Below are 27154 nucleotides of genomic sequence, written 5' to 3'. Positions count from 1 at the left end.
ACTCCCATGAGGCCAACAACGTAGTCATGGAAACCATAAACCAATCATAAGAGTATCTGAATGTCTGTATAAATGTCTGTTGGGTCCAGTCCTTCCTCTTTCTTCACTGCTGACCTGTCAGGTACGTCCCTCGCTTCCTTAACGTTTTTAAATCGTGTTGGGTTGCCAGGGGGCTGCCTTGTGTCAATAACGCTTTAGGGTTAAGATTGTGTTCCTTGCATAATAACATATTTGTTTCTGCAGCTCGTGGCAGGCTACGGCCCCAGCGCATTTCTCGGTACCTTGCGGGTCTGCTATGTGGTGCACTTTTGCACAGCACTTGCTACCCGTTAGGTGCACGGCAGGCCGTTCTAGCGCTTTTAGCAGCGTGTAGCATGGATCTCCAGCGCGTGATTGGGGAAATAATCCGACCCTTGCCCTCAGGGTCTGCTGGATCATGGTGCTTCCCTTCCAGCCCTCGGTGACACCGCTTAGCACGGTAAGCGGCAGGTGAGGCCTGTTTTACTAACGCCTTCTCAGGGCAAGTTCTGTTGAGCGATACATGCTGCGACCTGTACAGGACACCCTCTGAGGGCAACTCTGAAGAGATTGGGCCATAGAGCGTGGCCCTTGAGCACCACCGAGGGGGCTGCCCATTGTATAGTTGCAGGGTGTGTATCAGGTGCACTCCTCCCAAGTAAACACACAATTAATAATATTGTTAAAGTGACACTTCATATATTTGCAAGAATAAATAACATTGTTAAGAACACATACATATCTTTGGCAGGGTATTATGGAGTCCTTCGAGGACCATGCATATGCCCCTAACCTGGCAGCAGAGGAGGAGTGGCCTCCTGCCTGCAGGGGTAGACAGACTCCTATTGCAGGCGATTGCCAAGGCGCTGGCACCCCCGCAGGACACGACGGACAAGCTCATGGACCAGGTATTGAACATCCCAAGCATCCTGGGGTACTCAAAGGGTGGGACCGGTGCCTCAACCAACTCTTCCTCTTCCAGGCCATTAAAACGCGACATGGGGCACCTGGAAGGCTTCAACAGATTACGGGAAGCCTTCCATGAGAGTGCGCAAATGCTCAAAAAAAATTACCCTGCCAGGGGGATGCATTGCCTGGAGAGCTTGGCGGCACAGCCTCCCCAGATGTGAACTCCGATCTGGGGTCTCCCCGATTCAGGGAGGGGGTGATCCCGATGATGAGGGCTCATCGGATGAGGGGTGCGATTCGGCCAGACCTTGGCACCCGACTGCGACCACCTTGGGCTATGGTGAGGAGGAGCTGGAAGACACAGATATGTTTGACCCCGAAGATATTTACCATCCTAAGTCTTTGAAGTGGGTCCCAGATTCGAAGGTGGTTGCATTCATGGCCAAGGCAATTAGACACCCCTTGGATAAGGAGGTAAGGGCCCACTTGAGCGAGGAGTGCCCCAGGCCTACTTTGGAGGGCAAAGTAGCAGCCAAAAGTGACAGACACTCCCTCCACTGACCCAAAACTATGTACTTTTTTTGCCAAATACATGCGAAATCCCAAGAAAGGGATTGATCACTCCTGGCGAGCTTGCTAGGGCAAGCTCCTGGACGTCATGGGACCCCTAACCAAAATGATTGAACTGGCGGAATCTTCCAGGCAGTTGGAGTCGCCAATGCCAACAAACATAATTGCGGGCTGGGCACAGTGGGCGGTCTGCCTGCTTGGAAATGCCAATTGTGCAATCTCCGCAGAGAGACGACGATCTCTCCTGACAAAAATTGATCCCAAGCTTGGGGAACTATCCAATTCTGAGGCTGGCGCGACTGCACAAGGCAACCTTTTCGGGGAACCCTTTGTAAAGGAACTCGGGAAATTTGTGGCAACTTTTTGGTGCTTGATAAAGCGCAATCTTCAATTAAGAAGATTTTCCCAGGGAAGGTTTTCTATGGGGCCGGAAGAGGCAGGGGTCGCTCCTGCAGCCGCTCCTTCTAGGCTAGCCTCTTCAGGGCAAAAGCCTGCCGTCGCAATGACTGGAATGATGGAAGGCAGGGATCATTCTTCCCCAACCGAGGAGGCAGTAGGGACAGATGCAACTGGGCTGCAAGAGGAGGTGCTAATGCCCTAGGAGTCTCCAACGGTAAGCAGTAACCTTGTTTCCCTTTGAAGTCTGGGAGGAAGACTGAGACTGTTTGCACACAATTGGAGACGGATCACATCCGATCCTTGGGTGATGGAGACAGTCAGGGGCTTTCACATAGAATTCTATGCACCCCAGTTAAAAAGGTGAGACCACACCCTATTCAGTTCAATTTACAGGATTCTCAAATGATCGAGGCAGAGATACATGAACTCCTATCCAAGGAAGCCATCACCCAATCAAACCTACACTCAAGGGGTTTCATGAGCAATCTTTCCTCATTGAAAAGAAAGACAAGGGCTTCCATCTAGTAATAAATCTCAGAGAGTTCAAAGAGTGGCAAGTTTATCGCCACTTCAAGATAAAGGGTATCCACCTCCTTTGAGACCTCAAGGACGCATACCTGACGGTCCCCATCTTTTCTACGTATCGTCGCTTCTTGCAGTTTCAATGGAAGGACCAGATATACGAGTTCCAATGTCTACCATTTGGCCTTTTGTGTGCACCCTAGTGCTTCACGAAGTTGCTGAAACTGGTCGTGGAGACCCTTAGGACTCAGAGCATCAGACTAATAATATATCTCAATGATATCCTCCTGATGGACCAATCCCGCATGCAGTTGCTGGTCCCCCTGATTATGATTATTGCCTTACTTCAGGACCTCAGGTTTGTCATCAACATGGAGTAGTCAATGTTGGCCCCTTCACAATCCACAATTTTCCTGGGGTTCCTAATAGATACCATACCAGCCACGCTAAAACTCTTGGAATGCAAGATTCAAAGATCAAGCAGGAGCTCTCAAAAGTGATCAGGAGGGATAGGATCTCCCTCAGACAACTAGCCAGGATTGTGGGACTATTGTCATCCTCAATTCAGGCTACCTTTCCAGGTATGCTGCACTACAGAGCTCTCCAGCGACTGAAGGTATCCCATCTCAGGAAATGCCTCACGTACTCAAAGCTGGTGGAGTTATTACTTGAAGCCAGATCGAAGATCCAATGGTAGATAGACCACATGGAGGCTTGGAATGGGAGAGCAATCTTTGGCTGTCTCCCGGACATGATAATAGAGTCCGATGCCAGCAGATTGGGCTGGGGAGCCCGGTACAGAGAGATCTCCATGAGGGGACAATGGACACAGGAGGAGCTAAATCTTCATATCAACTGCCTGGAGTTTCTTGCTGGTTCATTTGGGATCCAATCCCTAACTCAGGACAAGATGTACTGTTGCATCCTGTTAAGGATGGACAACACTTCAGCAGTTCAGTATATCAACAGACTGGGAGGCACCCGGTCCAAGGCTCTGGCGGAGCTGGCCAACAATTTCTGGCACTACTGCCTACAGAAGCAGATCTCAGTGACAGCGGAATATCCCCCAGGATCACAGAACATGGTGGCGTATTGGAATTCCCACTACCTCAAGAATTCCAGCGATTGGCAATTGGATCCTTCAATTTTCCAGACTCTAATGGATCACTGGGGACCCTGCAGCGTGGATCTATTTGCATCCAGACTGAACACTCAGCTCTCCAGGTACTTCAGTTAGAGGCCAGATCCAGGGGAGCAGAAGCAGTGTATGCCTTCCTGCAGAACTGAACACAATGACAAGGATATGCTTTTCCTCCTTTTCTTCTAATCCCCAGGGAGACAACTCAGGTCTGGAGACAGAGAGCTTCTCTAGTACTAGTCACCCCAATTTGGAAGTCACAAGCATGGTTCCCTACTCTGCTGGAAATTTCCTGGATGGAACCATTGAAGTTACCCACATCGTTGGGGATCCTTCAGGATCTGGTGGGACGCCCACATCCATGGCTGTCGCAGGGACATCTCAACCTCATGGCATGGAGTATTTCAGGAGACAATGGCAAGACATCAAGCTTTTGTTGGAGGCTGGCAACCTCATCAGACAATCTTGGGCACCAGGCATGACTAGGAGATATAAATCGTCCTGGAACCGATGGGCCCACTGGTGTATGGAAAGGAATGTGGATCCCATGTGGGGGCGCCCATCACTCTCATAAAATGGATTGAGGCCACTTGAACTTAACTTCCTACAGTGAAGAAGAGGAAGGACTGGACCCAACAGACATTTATATGGACATTTGGATACTGTTATGATTGCTTTATGGTTTCCATGACTACGTTGTTGGCCTCATGGGAGTTGGAGTATTTTATGATGTTTTTTGTTTGAACTTTGAACTTGCTGTTTTTAATAAAAGTGAAGAAAGGACTGCATAGTCCTCGCTTCTGTGTCCTTAATAGAAATGAAACTTTCCTTCACGATAGCTAGGAAATTTCTCATTCCTCAGAAGCCTGGAGCATACAGAATGCGTATTAAAGTCAAATGTAAAAATAATCCACTGTGTGTTTATAAAGCAAAGTTATCCAAATGAGTAAATATGGCCACCAGTTTTGTTTACTGTTTCTAAAGGTGGTGGGTGTAGTAACAAAACGTATCCCAAAGTGTTAAGATGGCTGCCAGTTTTCAGTAAAGTTTCTAAAGGCAGTTAGGCAGAATAAAGACTTTTCCCAACTTGCTAAAATGCCCACAGGTTTTTCCCTATTTTTAAAGAAAGGTTGGGCGCATTATGCACGCTGTGATGATGCGGCCTGTTAGCTCCACTGCGCAGTGCTTCTGAAGGGAGAGCTTCACATAAAAGAACTCTTCGATCTCCAGATCTAAGCCTGCATGCCATTCATCGCTCGATGTTCAAAGGTCTGCAGCCTCACAAACCTCTGAGGAGATACGCTGCTTTATGGTGAGAAGTCTTCCTCAAAAGAAATGTAAAAAGGCTACGTTTGTTTGTCTCTTCTTTTGGGTGACTGCTGACCACTCGTTGCCAAAAATGTAAAGATCAAAACGGACCCAGTGTGAAGACGAAAATGTGTTTATTAGCAACAGATCAGTCACCCCTAACCTCTCCAGACAAAGTTCATCCAACAACTGCCACCCTCAACACAAACGTTCTATATAACCCTGAGGATTCTGCATTCCAAACAGAACACTGACAGTGAGCCCATGCCCATGACCGGGTTGAACAGCAGCTCAGTATGACATACTGGCAAAAAAGGGCCGACAATTTGCATACATGCCAGATGGGAGACTACCTTTTTCAAGGCTAGTCTCCCGCTTCCCAATTCCTGCATGTATAAACCTGTTTCCTATGGGGGCTTCAGCTGATGGGGCCTGGTCGTGTAACTCGGAGTATGCACTGCCAGTAACCTGCTTCTGCAGGCCAGTGTACAGTACTTGCATCATGCTCTCTCTGCCTACCATAGCGCTTTCTCCATGCTCCTGACAGGTCAGGAAAAAACAGCCGATCTTACAGCATCAGACTTGCAAATCCCATACATAACTGATTCAGGCCCCAAAAGAAGTCAATGGGTGAAATACATTCTCCCAAAAAAAATTCCTAGAAATCTCCCACTTTTTTCTTCTAAAATGTTGGCATGTATTAATGTGTGCATCTTCTGCATAGACCTGCCTTCATCCACTGGTTTAGAATCCTGTTAGGGTATCAACAGTCTTTCATTTATCCCTTTCTGATCAAAGAAAGTGGAGATAAGCTAATTAGCTAAAACACGCGATCCTTGAAGGCAAACGATCAGGAATAGATTGTGAATCTCTTATTGCACAGTTTACATTTTGTTTTTATATATATATATATATAGATATATGTAAAGAAATGGCTCCCTGTTGCAGTTACCCCCCACTTTTTGCCTGGTACTGATGCTGACTTGACTGAGAAGTGTGCTGGGACCCTGCTAACCAGGCCCCAGCACCAGTGTTCTTTCACCTAAAATGTACCATTGATCCCACAATTGGCACACCCTGGCATCCAGATAAGTCCCTTGTAACTGGTACCTCTGGTACCAAGGGCCCTGATGCCAGGGAAGGTCTCTAAGGGCTGCAGCATGTATTATGCCACCCTAGAGACCCCTCACTCAGCACAGACACACTGCTTACAAGCCTGTGTGTGCTAGTGAGAACAAAATGAGTAAGTCGACATGGCACTCCCCTCAGGGTGCCATGCCAGCCTCTCACTGCCTATGCAGTATAGGTAAGACACCCCTCTAGCAGGCCTTACAGCCCCAAGGCAGGGTGCACTATACCATAGGTGAGGGTACCAGTGCATGAGCACTGTACCCCTACAGTGTCTAAGCAAAACCTTAGACATTGTAAGTGCAGGGTAGCCATAAGAGTATATGGTCTGGGAGTCTGTTTTACACGAACTCCACAGCACCATAATGGCTACACTGAAAACTGGGAAGTTTGGTATCAAACTTCTCAGCACAATAAATGCACACTGATGGCAGTGTACATTTTATTGCAAAATACACCCCAGAGGGCACCTTAGAGGTGCCCCCTGAAACTTAACCGACTGTCTGTGTAGGCTGACTAGTTCCAGCAGCCTGCCACACTAGAGACATGTTGCTGGCCCCATGGGGAGAGTGCCTTTGTCACTCTGAGGCCAGTAACAAAGCCTGCACTGGGTGGAGATGCTAACACCTCCCCCAGGCAGGAGCTGTAACACCTGGCGGTGAGCCTCAAAGGCTCACCCCTTTGTCACAGCCCAGCAGGGCACTCCAGCTTAGTGGAGTTGCCCGCCCCCTCCGGCCACCGCCCCCACTTTTGGCGGCAAGGCTGGAGGGAACAAAGAAAGCAACAAGGAGGAGTCACTGGCCAGTCAGGACAGCCCCTAAGGTGTCCTGAGCTGAGGTGACTCTAACTTTTAGAAATCCTCCATCTTGCAGATGGAGGATTCCCCCAATAGGGTTAGGATTGTGACCCCCTCCTCTTGGGAGGAGGCACAAAGAGGGTGTACCCACCCTCAGGGCTAGTAGCCATTGGCTACTAACCCCCCAGACCTAAACACGCCCTTAAATTTAGAATTTAAGGGCTACCCTGAACCCTAGAAAATTAGATTCCTGCAAACTACAAGAAGAAGGACTGCCTAGCTGAAAACCCCTGCAGAGGAAGACCGGAAGACGACAACTGCCTTGGCTCCAGAAACTCACCGGCCTGTCTCCTGCCTTCCAAAGAACTCTGCTCCAGCGACGCCTTCCAAGGGACCAGCGACCTCTGAATCCTCTGAGGACTGCCCTGCTTCGAAAAAGACAAGAAACTCCCGAGGACAGCGGACCTGCTCCAAAAAGACTGCAACTTTGTTTCAAGAAGCAGCTTTAAAGAACCCTGCAACTCCCCGCAAGAAGCGTGAGACTTGCAACACTGCACCCGGCGACCCCGACTCGGCTGGTGGAGAACCAACACCTCAGGGAGGACCCCCGGACTACTCTACGACTGTGAGTACCAAAACCTGTCCCCCCTGAGCCCCCACAGCGCCGCCTGCAGAGGGAATCCCGAGGCTTCCCCTGACCGCGACTCTCTGAAACCTAAGTCCCGACGCCTGGAAAAGACCCTGCACCCACAGCCCCCAGGACCTGAAGGACCGGACTTTCACTGCAGAAGTGACCCCCAGGAGTCCCTCTCCCTTGCCCAAGTGGAGGTTTCCCCGAGGAAGCCCCCCCTTGCCTGCCTGCAGCGCTGAAGAGATCCCTTGATCTCTCATTGACTTACATTGCGAACCCGACGCTTGTTCTAACACTGCACCCGGCCGCCCCCGCGCTGCTGAGGGTGAAATTTCTGTGTGGGCTTGTGTCCCCCCCGGTGCCCTACAAAACCCCCCTGGTCTGCCCTCCGAAGACGCGGGTACTTACCTGCAAGCAGACCGAAACCGGGGCACCCCCTTCTCTCCATTCTAGCCTATGCGTTTTGGGCACCACTTTGAACTCTGCACCTGACCGGTCCTGAGCTGCTGGTGTGGTAACTTTGGGGTTGCTCTGAACCCCCAACGGTGGGCTACCTTGGACCAAGAACTGAACCCTGTAAGTGTCTTACTTACCTGGTAAAACTAACAAAAACTTACCTCTCCCAGGAACTGTGAAAATTGCACTGTGTCCACTTTTGAAATAGCTATTTGTGAATAACTTGAAAAGTATACATGCAATTGAAATGATTCAAAGTTCCTAATGTACTTACCTGCAATACCTTTCAAACAAGATATTACATGTTAAATTTGAACCTGTGGTTCTTAAAATAAACTAAGAAAAGATATTTTTCTATACAAAACCTATTGGCTGGATTTGTCTCTGAGTGTGTGTACCTCATTTATTGTCTATGTGTATGTACAACAAATGCTTAACACTACTCCTTGGATAAGCCTACTGCTCGACCACACTACCACAAAATAGAGCATTGGTATTATCTATTTTTACCACTATTTTACCTCTAAGGGGAACCCTTGGACTCTGTGCATGCTATTCCTTACTTTGAAATAGCACATACAGAGCCAACTTCCTACAATATATATATATATATATTTTTTTTTTTTTTTTTTTTGGGGGGGGAGCAGTTTTATATAGCACAACCAACCAGTCACTTTAGATAGCACCATTTACATTACACATGTTCAAATTCATTCATTTTTTAGGAACAAGGATATTAGTTGATTTTCCCAGAACTACAGGCTGTTGAACCGAAAACAAGACTCGAACCTACTTCCCAAGTCGGCAGTCATCTTTAACATTCTATAGTGCTAAAAGATCTTTATATGGTGCCATTTCAAAGCCTATAACTGTTTTTGTAAATTTACACGAACATTTTGATGCACTGTGTGGTCAAAGTTAATCATCAGCGAACAGACGCCAAGACAAAGTTGATATATTTGCATCAGAGCCACATTCCCTAGCCGTGCCCTCAACTGGCTCTCGAGGCAAAACCCCACTCACTTTGGTAAGAACAGGCACTTCTTTTTTCCCCATTTAATGCACGTTCTTCCACAGCGAAACCTACGGACTTTGCCAATGCTTGTTTAAGATTACTGACGGCCCAGTCGGTTTCCCATCAATAAAACAAGCATCGACAAAGCCAAACGGTCTCAGCCAACGCAGCATGTCAGAACTCTCAGATGGCCACTGTATTGTTGCCTAGAGTTTGTGGGTGCTTTAAACCGCGCAGCTAGTTAACCGGCCTCTTTCTATGACCTGTGTTTATATAAGACTGCGTAAGAGGGGTCGCGGGAGCGCGCCAACGCTCCTACCCTTAGTGTGCCGTCGGGCCTTGACACATCCCGTGGTGCCTTGCGCTGCCGTCGCCCTTCTGCGAATAGCCTCTAGGAAGTCGTAGTTCTACAAGCCTTTCCGTATTGTCCGGCGGACAGACCCCGTACAGCAGAGAAAACTACAAGTCCCATCATTCAGAAGAAGGCGGGTCACCATCACCACTGCCGGGTTTGAAACCGTTGTTCTTGTAATCTCCGAGCTACAGCCGTGTTAGTGGTCGTGTCGTGTGATCGAGGAAACGAGGGTGCTTAACTGAACAATCTGTCATCGCCCGCCTCACGGTAAGGAGGCAGGGGTTGTGACAGTAGAGGACAATTTTGGTTTGGTGGGTTTCAATGTTGTCAGAAAATAAAATGGGTGCTGTCGCGCGCGAGACGCGTCCATAAACCCAGGAAGGGGTGGAAATGTGGTGCTCTAACAGTGCGGACTATGAAATACACGATTCCATAAAAATATCACAGTAGCGAAGAATTATGGAATAAGAAAGTGAAACTATGGATGATTGGTAATGTTTGGTAGTACCGCGACGCGCTAAGAAAGGAGTTTCGGGATATATGGAGGAAGTGCAGAAGGATATTGGAAACGTACGAGAAAATTATTTAGAAAATATGGAAATTTGGAGGGATTGGTAATTTGTGGGAAAAACAAGAAAGTGGGCCATGGGGAACTATAAACAGAAAACATGGCACTCAGGAAATGTATTGCAAATAAGGGAAAATTTAGAAACAATACTGGGAGCAAATACACTGAGGATAAAATACGTTTGGAAATAAATGGGGAAAATAGAAGTTTATACGGCAAAATATTTATGAATATAGGGACTGGTTTAGAAATAGAACATACACATTAGGGTACATATTGAAAACAGTTGAGGACGTGCGAGAATTCCAGTGTATGCTTAGAAAAACAAAAACGAGAAAAACCTTGAGAGTAGAAAATATGTACTTTTTATATTTGCTAAATAAAAGCATACGTTTTGAACCACTAGGGAAAAAACGCGCATCTGCAAAGCCAGTAGGTCTTATTTTTTGACCAGTTGGCTTTGTCAGAACTTTTTTCGGATGCTGTGCAGCAATGGGCAGAAGAAAAAGGTGCGAGGACGTGGTGGCTTCTGGCAAGCTGTCGTTCCTTAGATACGTGCATGCATGCATGATGATGACGGCACGTGCTAAGAGAAATAGATGGGCTACTTTTGTTTGCCGATCCTACATGGCATTGCGTCTGAAAATGAAAAATGATGTAATGTTAGTTGCTCAGAAGTGCTGTTCGCACTCTGGAGAAACCCAGTAGCAAATGGTAGCTTCCAGACTCGCCCAAAAAATAATAAGAAATAGAAAATATGTAAAAAATTGCAAGCAGTTGGGACATCAACAGGTTTGGGGGGGGGGGGGGGGTGTTAGTCAGAAAACAACATTGAATAGGAAGAGAGCAACGGTGGCACAGGAGTTTAGGCCTAGGAGGGAGCAACGGTGGCATTTGAGTTTGGGCCTAGGGAATGCCAATAAAAATAGAGACTAATGAGAGGGTGAGCAAGAAATGGTTGAGATTTATAAGTGAGGAACACTGAGTTATACGTGTGTTTGGGGAAAGTGGCACACAAAGGAGAGCTAGAAGACGTGATCAGTCATGAACTGCTGAAGGACAAAAAAGTAGGTCCTGATTGTAAGTAGTAGATCAATGGTTATGAAGTAGGCTGTGCTCCATTGGAGGGATAAAAACAAGAAGAGAAAAGCAAGCTATTGAATGAGAAACAAGCAACTGAGAGTAGCAAATCCAACCAGTAGAATGCAATTGGCGGGTTCTAATCTCAGTGGAAGTTTTTTTTGTACGATCTACAGGAGGTCATATGCAAACAGCTAAAAACTGTCACGTAGGTGAACCCTTAAAATAAGGGTCATTTGCGAATATGGAAAAATATTCAGTGTGAGAACGTTCATTAATGTTGGAAATATGATAGCTTGAAAATATGGGAACATGGACAAAAATGGGAATGGCTGAAAATGAAAGCAATATGAGACAGTGGGTATATAGGTAAAGGAGTCTAAAATATTTAGATGTCAGAAAAAATTGAGCCAACCAGGAAATTGAAATCCATTGAGGAACTATACATATGGAAATCGGTGGGACAAAGAAAGTGAGGAAATGTGCAAAAGTTAAAATATGGGACAACACAAATTAGGAAAATATGCACATATGAGTAAAGAAAACAGAAAGGATAACATAATATGTGGACGTTTGGGCTATTGCATGAATGTATCGGAAAACAAGAACCCATTGAAAATGGAGAGCACACAAGGAAATAGATAATGTGGAATTTTTTATGTTTGGTGATATGAGAAATAATGTGGAAATTTGAATGTATATATTAAAAAAACAGGGCAATGTGGATACTTTGCAAAATGAAAAGAAATACAATTAGCATATGTGAAAACGTGCTGAAAACGGAATATAGACTTTGGGAGCATGTAAAAATCGAATGGATGTTTGTGAACATGGGAAAATAAACTGATAATATTTGGAAAAATGTGGTTGATATAAATGAAATGGTTCAGAGAAACAGAAAATGAAGTGAAATATCCAATGAAAACGAACATTAAATATACCTAATTGAGGCAACCTATTAAAATATTTTATTGTGATTAATCTAAATAATTGTTAGAACGTTTGGGGCTAAATGTATTAAAATTAAATACATGATAAACATTGAATATCGTTTAATGCCAACACTAGGTATAATTGTGAAGATTGTAGCAAGAGAAACCAAAAATGTGCAAAATGCGAAGTTGTGTTAACTGAATAGAAGCAAATACTTTGTATAAAGTAACTGCAAATGGGCTATAATAAAACAATATTATGGAATTGGTTACCGTGTAAAGCATTGATTAAACGGTGAGGAACAGTAATAAGATGCATGTAGTTGATCATCATTAGGTTGCACAAATATATAAAACATTGAGACAAAAAGGAAATAAAATATGTTTATTACATACCATCCTCAGCGGTAATATGAATACATGATTGAATTTCTCAGTATATTTGTTTTTAAAGATAGGAAAGGCAGTGCTAGTCAAAACAGCTTTTCTCCCAATTAGAATAACCATGTTGTGCAAGTTAAGAAATAAACACTAGGCTCAAGTATTTCCATGTAATACTGTTTCACAAGTGCTTATGTTGCGTTAATGTTTAAAAAAAAATAATTGAGCATTAACTTGGATTAAAATGCAAATTCATGGTTAATTTAAATGAGAGCTCACCGTTGAAAAAGGGCTTCAGAGGTTTTACACTTGTGTATTGTTATAATTTTAAAAGCTGTTGTCCGATCTGCTTATAATGTTCGCACTGATTGACCGATAGGCATCAAAATTGTCACACACTTAGTATCTTGAGATTACACTTATTATTTTCAATTTTGTGGGGATCTGTAAAGAGAGCCCAACTTATTACTGGAGTAAACGTGTCCATCCACTGGATGAAGCAAACAACAATCTTGACCCCTCACAATCTGGGTTCCGCAAGAACCACAGCACAGAAACCGCCCTCATCGCATGCACTGACGATATCAGGACCAAAGTCGACAAAGGCGAGACCGTCGCACTCATCCTCCTAGACCTCTCCGCAGCCTTTGACACCGTCTGCCACCGCACACGCCTCCACAACATAGGAATTCGCCACAAAGCCTTAGACTGGCTCACCTCCTTCCTCACTGACCGGACCCAGAGAGTCCGCCTTCCGCCCTTCCACTCCAACACTACCAAGATCACCTGCGGAGTCCCCCAAGTGTCCTCCCTCAGCCCCACACTCTTCAACATCTACATGATCCCCCTAGCCAACATCCTCCTAGCACACGGAATCAATATCCTCTCCTATGCAGATGACACCCAACTCATCCTCTCCCTCACCCGCAACCCCACTACCGCCAAAACCAACCTACACGCCGCTGTCCTCGACACTGCCAACTGGATGACCACTAACCACCTCAAGCTCAACTCAAACAAAACCAAGATCATCTTCGGCCCCAACAAAACCACATGGGACGACTCCTGGTGGCCCACTGCCCTAGGCCCCGCACACACCCCTGCAACCCACGCACGCAACCTCAGCATCATCCTCGCCCCTCCCTCTCTATGACACAGCAAATCAATGCACTAACCTCCTCCTGCTTCCACACACTCCGCACTCTAAACAAATCCTGCAAATGGATTCCCCCAGAAACCAGAAAGACAGTCACCCTCGCACTCATCAGCAGCACACTGGACTACGGTAATACCCTCTACACCGGCACCACACTCAAACTCGAACGCAAACGCCATACAATCCAGAACACAGCCGCATGCCTCGTCCTTGGCCTCCCCCGCCACAAATGAATCTTACCTCACCTCAAATCCCTTCACTGGCTCCCTATAGACAAAAGAATCACATTCAAGATCCTCATCCACGCACCCAAATCCCTCCACAACACCGGCCCAACCTACCTCAATGAAAGAGTTAACTTCCACACTCCCACACGCAACCTCTGATCAGCCGACCTCGCCCTAGCCACAGTTCCCCGCATCCAACGCACCACCACAGGAGGCAGGTCTTTCTCCTACCTCGCCCCCAAAACCTGGAACTCCCTCCCCACCGATCTTCGCAAAACCAGAGACATACTGGTCTTCAGAAAGAACCTCGAGACATGGTTGTTTGATCAGTGACTCTCCCTGCCCCCCCCCCTCCAGTGCCTTGAGACCCTCACGGGTGAGTAGCGCTCTCTACACATTTTTTGATTGATTGATTGATTGATCCACTAAAAGGTTTGGCACTATGTGATGAGTTGGTACAAAATTTGACAGAAGCTTTGAAATAATTTTTTTTTTGTTAGTATGTCAAGTTTTGTGCCAATCCATCAAAAATGGTAGGGGTTAAAATTAAAGCTGCTAGCAATACAGTTCGACTTTGCTTATAACTTTACCATTCTTTGATGAAATTGCAATAAATGTGACAAGGCTGTGTAGCAAGTTACTCCTAAAGTAGGTAATATACTAATGGGAAGAAACGTTAAGGGAAAGATAGCGCTCCCAACAATCCCCTCTTGAGTAATAAAAATAAAATTACTATTAGTTTGAGGTACGTGCTCTCGGCCCAGGAGGATCTTCCCCTACCTCCTAAAATGTGTCAACACATACACAACACACTATTTACACAGAGACCAAGGCACTCGTAAATAAATTGATGACTATATGATCAGTAGTTACTAATACTCAAAATCAAGATTTCAATAGTCCAATTCGCATAAAACATATATGTAAATAGAAATTCGGTGGAGTCCTTGAAGTGAAGAATTCATCTTTAATGAGAAACAGAAGCAGCCAACACGTGTTTCGTCATGGGAGTGAATACTCCCCGTGACTTTCTCAAGGCTGGAAAGAATATCAAACATATAAGATATACATATAATATACAAACAAAACAAAACATACATGACACATGAAACACAGAACGTACATAAAAAATCCCCCAAAAACAATCAAGATAACCCATAATACCATAACTAGCACATTTACCAATGACATCAAAATACCATTTTACAACCCAATGTGTCAATATAATCTTACAGTAAACGCAAAATCAGCCCTACCTAGTTTGGAAATGAAAGGGAGGAACCAAGGCACAAACTGCAAAGAGAATAAAGAAAACAAATTGTGCTAGATAGAAAAAGTACCAAAAAGACCTCAAAGCCTAGACCCACAACCGACCCTAAGGAAAAGAAAGTGCCGTACTACCTAAATACTTCACTTAATAAAAATAGTATAACCCCATAAACCCAGTGTGTACAAAAATACCAAATATAGCTACCGTGACCTAAAATAAAACAAACCATACCTAAATTGGGTATAGCACGGGAATCAACTGTCCCAGTGTTCATAACAAATAAATGGATCCAACTCTGTTGACACAATACATTTTTTCTGTCAATAACAGAGCACAAAAAAAGTGAAAAAATAGTAAATTGGATTATAAATACCCTATGGATTCACTCAAGGTAATCACAAGAAACACCTACCGATCGTTGAGCACGTGTAAGTGGGTCCGTGCAACGCAAAGTTGTATCAATGACATCTAAAGCAATAAAAATTAACACATATTTATAAGCATTCCGAAAATATATCCCGTAATATCAGCCAAAAGCCATCTATCCGCGCTGACAGCTCATAGAACAATCTGCAGCCCCCACTCACCTCTCGTCCTGACTTGACTAATATAAGAAAACGGAGCACGAGTACATGGCTCCGAAAAAACATGTAGCAAGACTAATGTTGCCCCGCCATCTTTGAAAGAGCAGGGTGTCTGATACCAAATCTCGCGAGAAGAGAAAGGATCCACAACGCGCGTTCGATTAACTTGAGCGTAAAGGAAAAGTTCAAAGAAAAGGAAAAAGACACGAACGCGGGCGCCATCCTTGAGACGTAAAAAAATTTGAATATCCATGTATAACCCACGTATTTCCTAATCCCAGAGTAGCCCAACCTAGAATATAAATATTTCGGAGTAACGAAAACGATTACTTACTATGTTATAATTGCACGATAGGAATAAAAATAAAAAATATAAAAACCGATGTCAGCATCAGATCGAGAATAATAACAACAACCATATATTAACAGAAGTCATAACAAAACCCAACTCACGTTTATACCCTGGTCCTCCCTTACAAACCAAACCCAATGGTAACATATTTACTAAACAAGAGACGTCCATTATTATAGCTTTAAGACAAAAATAGCAAATAGCAGGAAATGCAGAAGGCCTACCCTACTGTATCTAATACTAACAAAAATAATAAATAAATAAACAAACAAACAAACAAGGTATGAGTGTCGTCCGCCCACATTGGTATGAAAAAGTTAATAAAGCATAAATTAGACAATGCAAAACGTTATTATACATTATTATCTCATATAAAGAGTCAGATACCGCCAATGTTAGTTAGCATATATCTCTAGGGAATGGAAACATGAAAAATCCTGTGCCCCAGAATATCTCAAAAGGAAAGAAGATATAATTTGGGAAATTCCATTACAACAAAACTTCCAAAAGGAAACATTATGCCACATTTGCCCCGATAGTGAGGGCACATATATAGGTAGTACTGAGCAGTATTAAACATAAAATGTCAGCATACATGACAGCAACAGTATTAATCCAAATAATATTCCATCTCATAATTAGTATTGAGACCCATTTCCACCGCTCTTAATTTAAGAATCCAATAGCATTCTCTCTTCCTCAATTCTAGCTCCCTATTGCCACCTCGTGGACTAGCATGTACCATCTCAAAACCAAAGAATTCGAAAGTCCGGGTATCATTTTGTTTGGGGCATTGATACATGTGTGTAACTATGGGATAACGTTCATCCCGTTGTATAAGAGCTTTATAGTGTTCACCAATTCTCATTCTAAGAGATCAAATGGTGCTGCCTATATAATACAGACCGCATTTACACACAATCATGTATATAGTAAAACTGCTGTCACACGTGATGTTAGAGATGATCCGAAATCTATCTCCCATCTGACTATTAAAAGTAGAAATCCCTGATCTGCTCCATTTACACATCCCACATCGATCACATTTGAAAAACCCCTTGCTGCGAATTGTAAGCCAATTGTCCTGTGGAGGTGTTAGTGAGTAGCTAGGACAAAGAATATTTTTTAGGGTTCTCCCTCTGCGATAAGTGAAGGTGGGTGAGTCTGATATTTGACCTTTCAGAGTTATATCTGCCTTGAGTATTTGCCAATGTTTTCTCATGCACCTTCTAAGGGCCGCTGAGGTAAGAGTATAATCGACTACACACCTTACGTTGTTATCGGTGGCTTTATTTCTCTGTTTCAGAGTGTCGTCCCTAGATAAGCGTCCTATCCTCCTACATGCTTTGTCCAGGATAACTGTAGGATAGCCACGTGATTTGAACCTGGCTGTCATGTCATCGATGTTGTTTCTAAAGTCCACTTCCAAACTACAGTTTCTCCTGGCACGAACCATTTCACCATAGGGAATAGAGTAAATTTGATGTCTCGGATGTGCACTACTTGCGTGCAGAATTGAATTACAAGATGTGCTTTTTCTATAAAGGCGACTCTCAATCTTATCCCTATGGATGAAAAATTCCACATCCAAAAAGGTAACGCTGGTCTTGCTGTGTTCCCAGGTAAACCTTATGTTGAAATCATTGGAATTCAAGTAACTAACAAATTCATTTAATTCGGTAGTATCTCCTGTCCAAATCATAATGCAATCGTCAATGTATCGACCCCAAAAGAGTATATTTGAATTCCAAATTTTTGCCTCATGGCCCCAAACCAATCTATGTTCTAGGAACCCCATAAAAAGGTTTGCATACGCTGGCGAAAAACGAGACCCCATAGCTACACCCCTTTTCTGGCGATACCACTCCCTTTTGAAGAGAAAAACTTTATTATCTAAGATCATCCTGACCATGTCCAATATCATGTTAGTATGTCCATATAAACTAGCCGATTGACTGTATAAAAAGTGACGTAAGGCAATCATGCCTAAGTCATGATCAATACTCGTGTACCTAAAGTAGGTGTTTGAGGTTTCATGAAGATCCAGCTGGGAAAGAGGAACATTAAAGGAGGGGGGAAGGGAAACATTTTAAATTTGGTATTAATATTGGCACAGCTTTATGGATCAAAGACCACTTTTTGTTTATTCTTGCTTCTCTGTTTGATGCAGCTCTTTCGAAGGGGGACGGTCGAAAAAGTTTTGACTTGATAATATATTTGCCACCATTTGATAAATCCAAAGTGTGGGAAACATTGTGCAGGTTTTGCTTTCTGATGTTTATTTTTTTAACAGATTCATCCTTAGTGAATGGGGGTGAGGCTTGATGGAACAATTCAAAGTTTAATACACTAATAGTTTTGTTGCTCCTTCATGAATCTGAGTGAAATTTGGCTGGCAGCAAATTAAGCAGATAGCAAGGCCAGTTAGCCTGTGCAGTCAATCCCCACTGTGCATTGCGGAATGTGCTTGGGCAGTGTGTCTGACCAAAGCAAATGGGTTCATGGCAAGTGTATGTGGTACGTTTAAAAAAAAAAAAAAAATGAAATTCACTGAAGTAACTGATAAATGTTAGTTCTTGTCCAGTGAACGCAAAACTGAAAAACCCTGCATTTATGCAGTTATCGCGTGCAGTGCACAGCAAACAGTGTAACGCATGTCCCTCCATGCTCAGTACACTGCGTAGTCAATAATATGCAAAAAAAAAAAAAAAAAAAGTGAAAGCTGTCCACAAAGAGACAAAATTTGGTGGGTGTGAGTTATGGTAAGCATTGCGTATTACATAGCATAACTGGTAAATTGGAGGGCTTTTTCTTTTTTTTCTTTTGCACGTTGATCATAACTAAAAGTAACTTTTTTCTTGTTAATATGCAATGATTTTCAAGTATTTAAATTCCACACCCTCCATAGTGTAAAAAAAAAATATATATATACATATATATAAAACCCTCCCACTCATTTGAATTACATGAATTTAAAATGAACACGTCTGAACAAGTAAACCATTTTTTTTTCCCTTTCAAAAATGCAGGCAGATGCATCTTTCCCGACATTCTGTTAGGAGTTACGGCTCCATAAAAGTGTCCGCAGTATTATCTTTCATTTGAAATTCGGGGTTGGCGGGGTTGAGGGTTATTTGGGCTTCTCCAACACTTCGACTTCTGCTCCCAGTCACGTCATGATAGACAGAGGAATTGTTGATATTGAAGGCCTGGTAAAGTGTCTCACTGCCACTCTTTTTCCATTCGCTGAATTCAAAGTGTTTGTTTCTGTTTCCCAAAGGCATAATAAGTGGTCTTCTTGGCTATAGCATGGGGTCCCCTCTGAGATCGATCACAATTTAACTCCCCCACAATTTAAAGACCTGTGATATAACGGAACAGACAACTGATCCATGCTACTAAATTAACATTACCTAGCTACTGTTTAGGAAGGTTTCAATTCTATAAAGGACACCCGAGGCGAAGAGTATGCCAAATGTGCTTTATTTCAAACTTGCAGCAGCCAATAACAGTACAAACTATATTATCCATAGGGCATGTGTGCCAAAAACTATGGTCGATGCGATACAAAAACCCAAATAGTAATGTCTGAAACCCATACAAGCTCCTTCTAGTAACTCTTAACTTTTGATTTGAGTGAAGTCAAGCAGTAGTTCTGAATGTATCATTATCTAAATGCCTTCCTGATAGCTCCTTTGCATTGTAGATCATTGTTTTTTCTTCTGGAAACTGTAATAGGAACAAAGTTAAACAACACCATTATTTATGTTTGCAGTCCAATAATCACAATTCCCTTTTAATATTTTTACATACTTCTTTTCCATTCCGCCTGCCGTATCATCACACGCCGCATGTGCTGCTTTCTGTGGGGATGGACCCACATATAGATTCCCGGCACACAACCAAATCCTGGCTGCTATAATTAAAGTGCACTCATGGGAGCTTTTGCAGTCACTTTATTGCCAACACATTAAAGCACTGGCAGATGCGTTTCAACGCTGTCCCCTTTCTCAATGTCATTTCTACCGAGCTTTGAGCAACATTTAAATAAACCCGTCATTCATTGGTTCATGTGCATCTATGAACACTGAAGAAGTAACTCGCTCAGCGTCGCCAACCACGTTTACATGGCAGCCATCTTACACTAAATGATGTTTCAGTGTTACTAGGTAACAGATAAATAAAAACGTAGTTAATATTATTTTGTGCACATTGGGGATGGGTCACAATGGGAAAATTTGATGCATCCTCCCCTTGTCATATCAAAAACCCCTGTGCCCACATTGACATCATTGGGGTCAAACACTCCATACGCTTAATTTATATTTTTTTACTTCACAGTCCAATGTCAGTCAAACCCTGAATGGACCTTGCATAAATTAATTAAATATAAGCCTAAATTTCCTAAATACTTTTTCCACCTCAGACCATTATTCTTCAAAATTGTGCCCTGAATGGGCTATCGCTACGAGGTGATTCTGCGTCCATACACTGCTATCATAACCATGTTTAACTGCTACTCATTTCATACCCCTAGTACATCCAACAGTAATCAAGTATTTCATTATATTTCATTCTTACAAATCAATTTATAAAAGATGCCCTTTCCTCATTTCGTTCAAGAGTCTCTGCACATGAGGGAGGCCAACAACATTCTTAAAAAACAAAAACATTAAAATAAAATTCCTGGGCAATTACTTTGAGTGTAGTTAAATCTCTGGATGCATATAGAACTAAGACGGGAGACACTCTTTTACTGTTAACCTATGGGTACCCATAACTCCTCATCATTATTGAGTCCTCCTGGGGCTTTCGTCTGTAACTCCACTATGTACCTGGATTCCAGAATCCTCAGTTTTCTAGTCCTGTCCCCTCCTCTCATTCTTCTGTACATGATCCAGACAAAAGAATTTCAGAAGGTTGCGATTGTTCTTGTGCTCAGTTTCAAAATGGAGGCTACTGGATATGTTTGATTGTTATGAGAAGTAGCTTGCATATGTTTGAGCACCATCTTTTTGGCATGGTGTGCTACTCCTACATATTATTTGCTGGAGGGGCATAGGAAGCAGTAGATAATAAATTCAGAGTTACAATTAAGTAATTTATTTGTTTTACTTCCCCTTCTGCCAGGAACCTTAAACTCTTGTACTTTGCTGTTTTTACAAGCGCTGCACCTCATACATGGGAAGAACGCTGTTACCAGCTCCTTTCTAGTGATTCCTGATTTATAATGGCTACGTACTAAACTGTCCTTAAGTGAGGTTCCTTTCCTGTAAGTAATCAAGGGTAAGGACATTACATGGAGCCCAATTATGTTTCTGAGGATTCTACAATTTCTTCTAAATATCTGATAGACTGTTAAGGAATTGGCAGAGTAGTCTGTAATCATTCTAATCCTATGCCCCTCTTGCCTATCTTTCTCACACTTCTGTTGGTACTTTCCTATCAACAGTTGGTGTCTTGGCACTTGGGCTGTTTTCCTGGCAGTTTCATTAATAAACCCTTGGGTGTACCCCCTGGCTTTGAACCTGCCCACCATCATATTCTTTGCTTTATGATACTCCACCTCTGCGGAACAATTGTGTTTCACACACAGCATTTCTCTATATGGAATGTTACTGATAAGACTTTGAAGATGTTGACTCCATGCGTGCCATACTGAATTGCCAGCAGTGGGTTTGCGATTAGGAGTTGCCTGCAATTTCTCATTTTCAAATAAACCATTAGGTCCAAATATTCTACCCTGAAAATTGCAGGTTTAAATTGTTGCAATTTAATGCAGAAATATAGTCTTCCGCTGCTATTCGTTCCCTCTCCAAATAATTAATAAATTATCAATATAGCGGGCCCATAAGTTCACCCTACAAACCCAACGTTCATATTCCTCTGCCCAGGCCACGGGCTTCTCCCACCAGCCCACAAACTAGTTTGCCTAGCTGGGGGGCAAAGTACGTGCCCATGGCTGTACCCTGACATTGCTTGTACAAATGCCCTGCAAACAAAAATATGTTATTATTTAAACAGAAATAAATCCGTTCCAGCAACATCTGATTGTGTTCTTTATATTTCAGTGCTCTGCCATTCAGAAAGCACCTTACTGCTTGTAGATGAAAAGTGGGCAACTGTGGAAACTCATAATGCATAAACTGATAATCATCTTGATCTAATACTCCTTAATTTTTCCATCGTTCCAAGAGTTTGTAAAAGAGTTGAATACTTTTATCATACTCAGTCCTTGTAATAGGCTGATAGCACTCCTTCACTGACAACTCTTTGTGCCTCCTTAAGGTTTTGTTCCCTATTCTGTAGGACCACATTTCCTTCCTTAGGTGGTTTAATTGTTATGGTTTCATCATTCTTTAAATCCATAATTGCTTGCCACGGTTGTCTTGAAATATTACTTTTTATCTTATAGGGGCTTTCCAGTTGCAACACTTTAAGGTCTTTAACAACTGCTTCCAGAGAAGCATCCATGGCATCGTGGGGGGGGGGGGGTTTATGGAATGAATCTCGATTTATATCTTCAGATCGCTGATACCACTCTGCTGGGTAATCCCTGCTTGTTCCAGTCGCTGCATGATATTCTCTGCAGTGCCCCACTCATCTTCAGCAACGGAAGGGTCGCCCAAATCCTGTAAGGCTAACAATAATAATAATTTCCTGTAAGAGAGTCCATTACCCTCATTTGTGGGACATGCTTTTTTCTTTTTGGGATATAAAAAATGTATCTTCATTAGTTTCAACTTCCTTATGTATTTGAAAAGGTCAATGCATCTATGGGCATAGTCAGATTGTGACGTGGGACAGAAAGTTAAACCTAGCAGCAGGACATTTATCTCCTCCAGCATCAGAATTCTAGTCAATAAATTGACCACTGTTTGTTGCTCTTGGCCTATTTCCATTTTGCACCCTCTTGCTCCTCGTAATCTGTTGCATTGAGAAATCTCCCCCTTCCTTTTGTCCCCATTCTTGTTACCCTTCCTTTCTTTTTGGGGGATGAGTGTGTTGGAGGGGGGGGGGGGTCGCTGCCAGATTCCATGATTAATTTGTATTCCCAAAAATAAGTAGGTGTGCTAGTGACGTCACCTGCACTTACCAACCGTGCTGATTGTTCTCCTACTGAGGGATCAACTTGAGACTTTAATGTCTCTTTTGTTTGTGTGGTGCCACGATTAGAGGTTTGATTTAACTGCCTTCTTCAGGCATCAAATTTCTTGGCCAGAGTTAAAATGCGCCCTTATTTGTAGTCTTGTTGATCCCTTTGGAGTTTATTCTGCTTCCGATGCCTTATTGAACTTTAATAATCCATTCTCTCTCTATATATATATATATATATACACACACACACACTGAAAAAAACAGTTACGGGGATGTTATAGTTAGCTTTGGTAAATCTGGGAATGCGCCAAAGTCCTCTTGTGGGCGTATGGGAACGCCCATGGTCCATCTCTTGAATGCCTTCCAAGTTAACATGGAATGTAATTTAAAGCACGTTCCAAAAATACTTACAAATGCATTTACAAAGGAGTTTAGACACGGAGAGTTTGAGTGAAAAATCAATGACCAAGGTCTATTTATTTTGCTGCAGCAAAGAGGACAGATTTACAACTGGCATCCCCAGCCCGAAGTAAAGTGTGCTAACATGGTGCATTCAACAGTGATATTTATACTCATACATCAAAGGATACATAAAGTAAGTAAATAATGATATACATCATTCAGGAATTCTAAGGAGGGAATCAGTTTCCACACACTGGTTCCCGTCCCTGCTTTGTCCTCGACTCCCTTCTGCAGCTGTCTGACTTCTCACTTTCTGAGAACCCTTCAAAGGATTTCGTGGTTCAAAGATATAGATATCAACCTTTCCCTCCCCAAAATACAACAGCCGAGGTCGGTTAGTTATTTTTACCACATGATTATAATGAGTAATGTGCCCCAGCTAGGGAAAGAAACCAGCTGCGAGCCCGTGGTGGAATCAGGCTTTTTTTTTTACTAAACAAATATATGAGATAACATATGCAATAGGTAGTGCGTTCAGAGCGTGAACTCAAACTAAATGTCTTTAAGGAAAAGGAGCAATACAAAATGGATTCTTACAATCAGCCCTTTTTGAGTTTTCTCTCAAACATAACCAACGTTTTCAAAAGGAGTTCTGAATCTCCTCATATATGTGGAATTTCACTCCTACCTCCTTGGAATTGACATTCATGGGGACCTAAACAACCGATGAGTATGAGCAACCAGTATCTTTAGTGAGAATAGTGTGATATGTAGCCATTAGGGAATTGATCTCTTCTCTCTGCATCATAGTTCGTTTTGTTTCTTGTATTTTAGCTGGAGGAGGTTCACACATTTTTAAACAGGAACATAAAGCAGGTAAGCACTGTACTAACAGACAGCTTAATATAATAGCTATTATTATAAAAAGTATGTCTTTAAACAACCAGCCCGAGCCAAGACCATAGCCATGATAAGCTCAAATTGCCTCCATCATGTTGGCCCCCCTTTTCAAATACCTGTACTGCTTCTTTTATTTTCTCAATATCCAATTCTATCTCTGATTTGTTAACAAAGTGGCAGCATTTTTGCTGATACTGATGTTGGGTTAAAACACATACTCCTCCTTGTTAAATCCAGAGCAAGACGTTTTTGTATAGCCAATTGGGCTGCAGAATTTATTTCTAGCTGTACACTTCCTATGGCCTCCCTAGTGGCGTTAAATGCAATGGCTAATTCAGCGGATATGTTCATCATTGCCAGCTGTAAGTCGAAAATTTCAAATCCCAGAATAAGACCATGCAGTACTTGAAATACCCAGTTCTTCCTCTAATATGGGCGTCCCTCGTTTGTACCTATGAGCAAAACTCCCCATGTTAAGGGGCTGGGAAGATGATATATTTGATATCACAGTAATGTTGGGTGCTAAGTATGCCAGCGAGCATATCCCTTCACAGTTTAGAGGGAGTACCTTTATACGCAGTTCTTCCACATACAAAATACATGCCTCCCTGGATTTGTGAGTTTATAATGCTGTATTTTACTTGGGGCTAACCCACACCCTCTGGTGTGTCATGCTCAGAACTATTACAATACTTGTAATCCATCCAAATTTCATTTAGCAATGATACATTTGCCCAGGGTGCAACATAGGAACATCTAGCTGTCCAGAGGGGGCCAAGGAAAACCCGTGACAATATTAAAGGTGAATTCTTCCCATTTTTATTTCGTTCCCTTGAGGCATCGTATAACAATCCTTTTGGATCTACCAGAAACTCCTCTCCTCCCACCGTCAGGTTCCAATAATTTACAGTGTAATTGTGCTGAGTCCCATTAATTAATGAGGTCCAATTTCTGTCTAGTTTCTCCTCTCCTTCGAGATCCCAGTTCCCCATGTTATTATCAAATAACAGAGTGTAAACACATTGTTTATGTCGGACCTTCCCCATGTATTTTGCCTCTGGGGTTTGCCCGTAAGAACGAGTACCAAAACATATGGGAAACATTTTAAGTGTGATATTCTCTCCAGGAATCGGGGAAAGCTTATATTCTGCCTGGGTATTAGGGAGCAACGCACACCTAGGGTACCACTGATATTCTCGTTGGTCACATCTCCAAGTGGTATTGGGTACACTTACCCTCTTTCATATTCACCTGGTGATACTGGTACTTCATAAAGGCCTATAGGCTCCTCGGTGTGTCTAGACAAGTGCCGGCAAATCCAGCAGTCAGTGAGACTCAATGTTTCAGCCAACGTTCCATTAACTTTTATCAATGGATGTAAGGTGGGATTTTGCAACAATGATGCAACAGCGCTGGACATTATACATATTAACATGAGGGTCACTAGGTACTTCATTATTGTTTTGTAGAAATAGTTATAAGACCACTCTTCTCTATTCTCTCGAGGGATATTTGTCCTGCCAAACTGATATATTTTCATAATTTTACTCTACTCTCCTCCTTGTTCCTGCTACCTTTCTATGGTGCCGCTTTACTCGTCTCTACCACCTATGTGTGTTCAGGAATATACCCACACAATTACCAAATATCCAAATGCAAAATATTGAGACCACTATACTAATTAAAAAAAATAAAATAATAATGATATATATATATATATATATATATATATATATATATATATATATATATATACACACACACACAAATAGATGAGTTTCCTGCAATGTTCACAACCCACTAGAGTTCAGCAGCGCCGTACTTCCCACTCTAATATTTTCGCTGCACTAGTTGGTCCATAAACGATTTCTTCGAACACTGGGCAGTAGGTGTTGGATTGATCCTGGGTCCCTTGATCACTCCTTGTCGGGTTTTACTCCTGATGGGAGCTCAACTCCTAGTGAATAGGTCGCAATACTTCAAAGCTCTTCTCCAGTATAGTTTGTTCAATATTTCAGCGAAAAGAGGGCAGAGGCTAGCAATTGAAATCAGGTCGGTGGTGTTCTGGGTACTTACCGGAAGAGGCACCTTTCCTGCTGGGACTACAAGCTGCACCAACCCTAATGACTGGCCGCTTCTGTAGAACTGGGATTAGTTTCTCTCATTACACCGTGGATAGCCACAGCACTGTTAACCCCACTTACACGCTTTCTTATAGCAGATAATATTATTGCACAAGCTGCATCCCACTATGCTTGTGTTCTTGTTGAGACAGTGTTTATATTGAGGAATGTTCTGGTATCGTTGCACAGGCTAGTCACCCGTGTTCATGTTCATGCTGAGGTTTTAATCATCACAATCATTTACAATCTTATCGCCCAACATGTGCATGACAACAGTGAGGATAGCTCGTTTTAATGCTGGTACATCAGGGGAAATACCTGTGGCGTTGAAAGCGGGGAACTGTATTTCATATAGGCAAGCGCGCCGTATTCTGCTGAGCAAATGATTCCTTAGCCATTCAGAGGAGACCTCAGTTTGAAGTTCCAAGCTGGGAGCTATCAGGGTGATGTAAATGTTTTTTGTCGGGGTCACCCCTGTACGCACCTTCAGAATTCTGTAGATTTGGGTGGGTGAGGACACAGGTTGTATCGATGAGTTTGTTGATCTTCAAACAGCAAACCTTCGTCACTGGGCTGCTGTATCACCTCAGGAGCAGAAATGGTAGTACTTGAATCATGTGGAGGTCTCTCCTGTCTCCCTACTTCACTGTAGTCAGGGGACAAAGGTAATTCTGCTGCTGGAGTAAATTGTAGTGGAATCGGTGTATGCTTACAATGGCTAGCATGTATCCAGTTTTTCCTTCCACTTTCACTGCAAGCAATACCTGGGCCGGCCCTGCCACCTGGGCTGAAGACTGTTGGTTCTTTGAAAGTTCTTTGTCATAAGCCAGTCCCTA

At 43.0% G+C, this 27154-nt stretch overlaps 1 protein-coding gene across 4 annotated transcripts in view; it reads left to right on the top strand.

The window, feature by feature from the left end:
• Positions 1-9375: 9375 nt before the first annotated feature.
• Positions 9376-27154, top strand: part of RANGAP1 (Ran GTPase activating protein 1) — a 435479-nt gene continuing 417700 nt past the window's right edge. For 3 of the 4 annotated variants that reach the window (XM_069231247.1, XM_069231244.1, XM_069231246.1), the window contains exon 1: positions 9376-9512. The gene's annotated coding sequence lies outside the window, so the exon portion shown is untranslated. The remainder of the gene's footprint in view (positions 9513-27154) is intronic. The other variant, XM_069231245.1, reaches the window with a different exon arrangement.

Source organism: Pleurodeles waltl, chromosome 4_2 (genome assembly GCF_031143425.1).
Source record: "Pleurodeles waltl isolate 20211129_DDA chromosome 4_2, aPleWal1.hap1.20221129, whole genome shotgun sequence".
In the NCBI taxonomy this organism is placed as follows: domain Eukaryota; kingdom Metazoa; phylum Chordata; class Amphibia; order Caudata; family Salamandridae; genus Pleurodeles; species Pleurodeles waltl.
The sequence above is the reverse complement of the archived record's forward strand: the minus strand, read 5'-3'. Positions and strand labels throughout refer to the sequence as shown.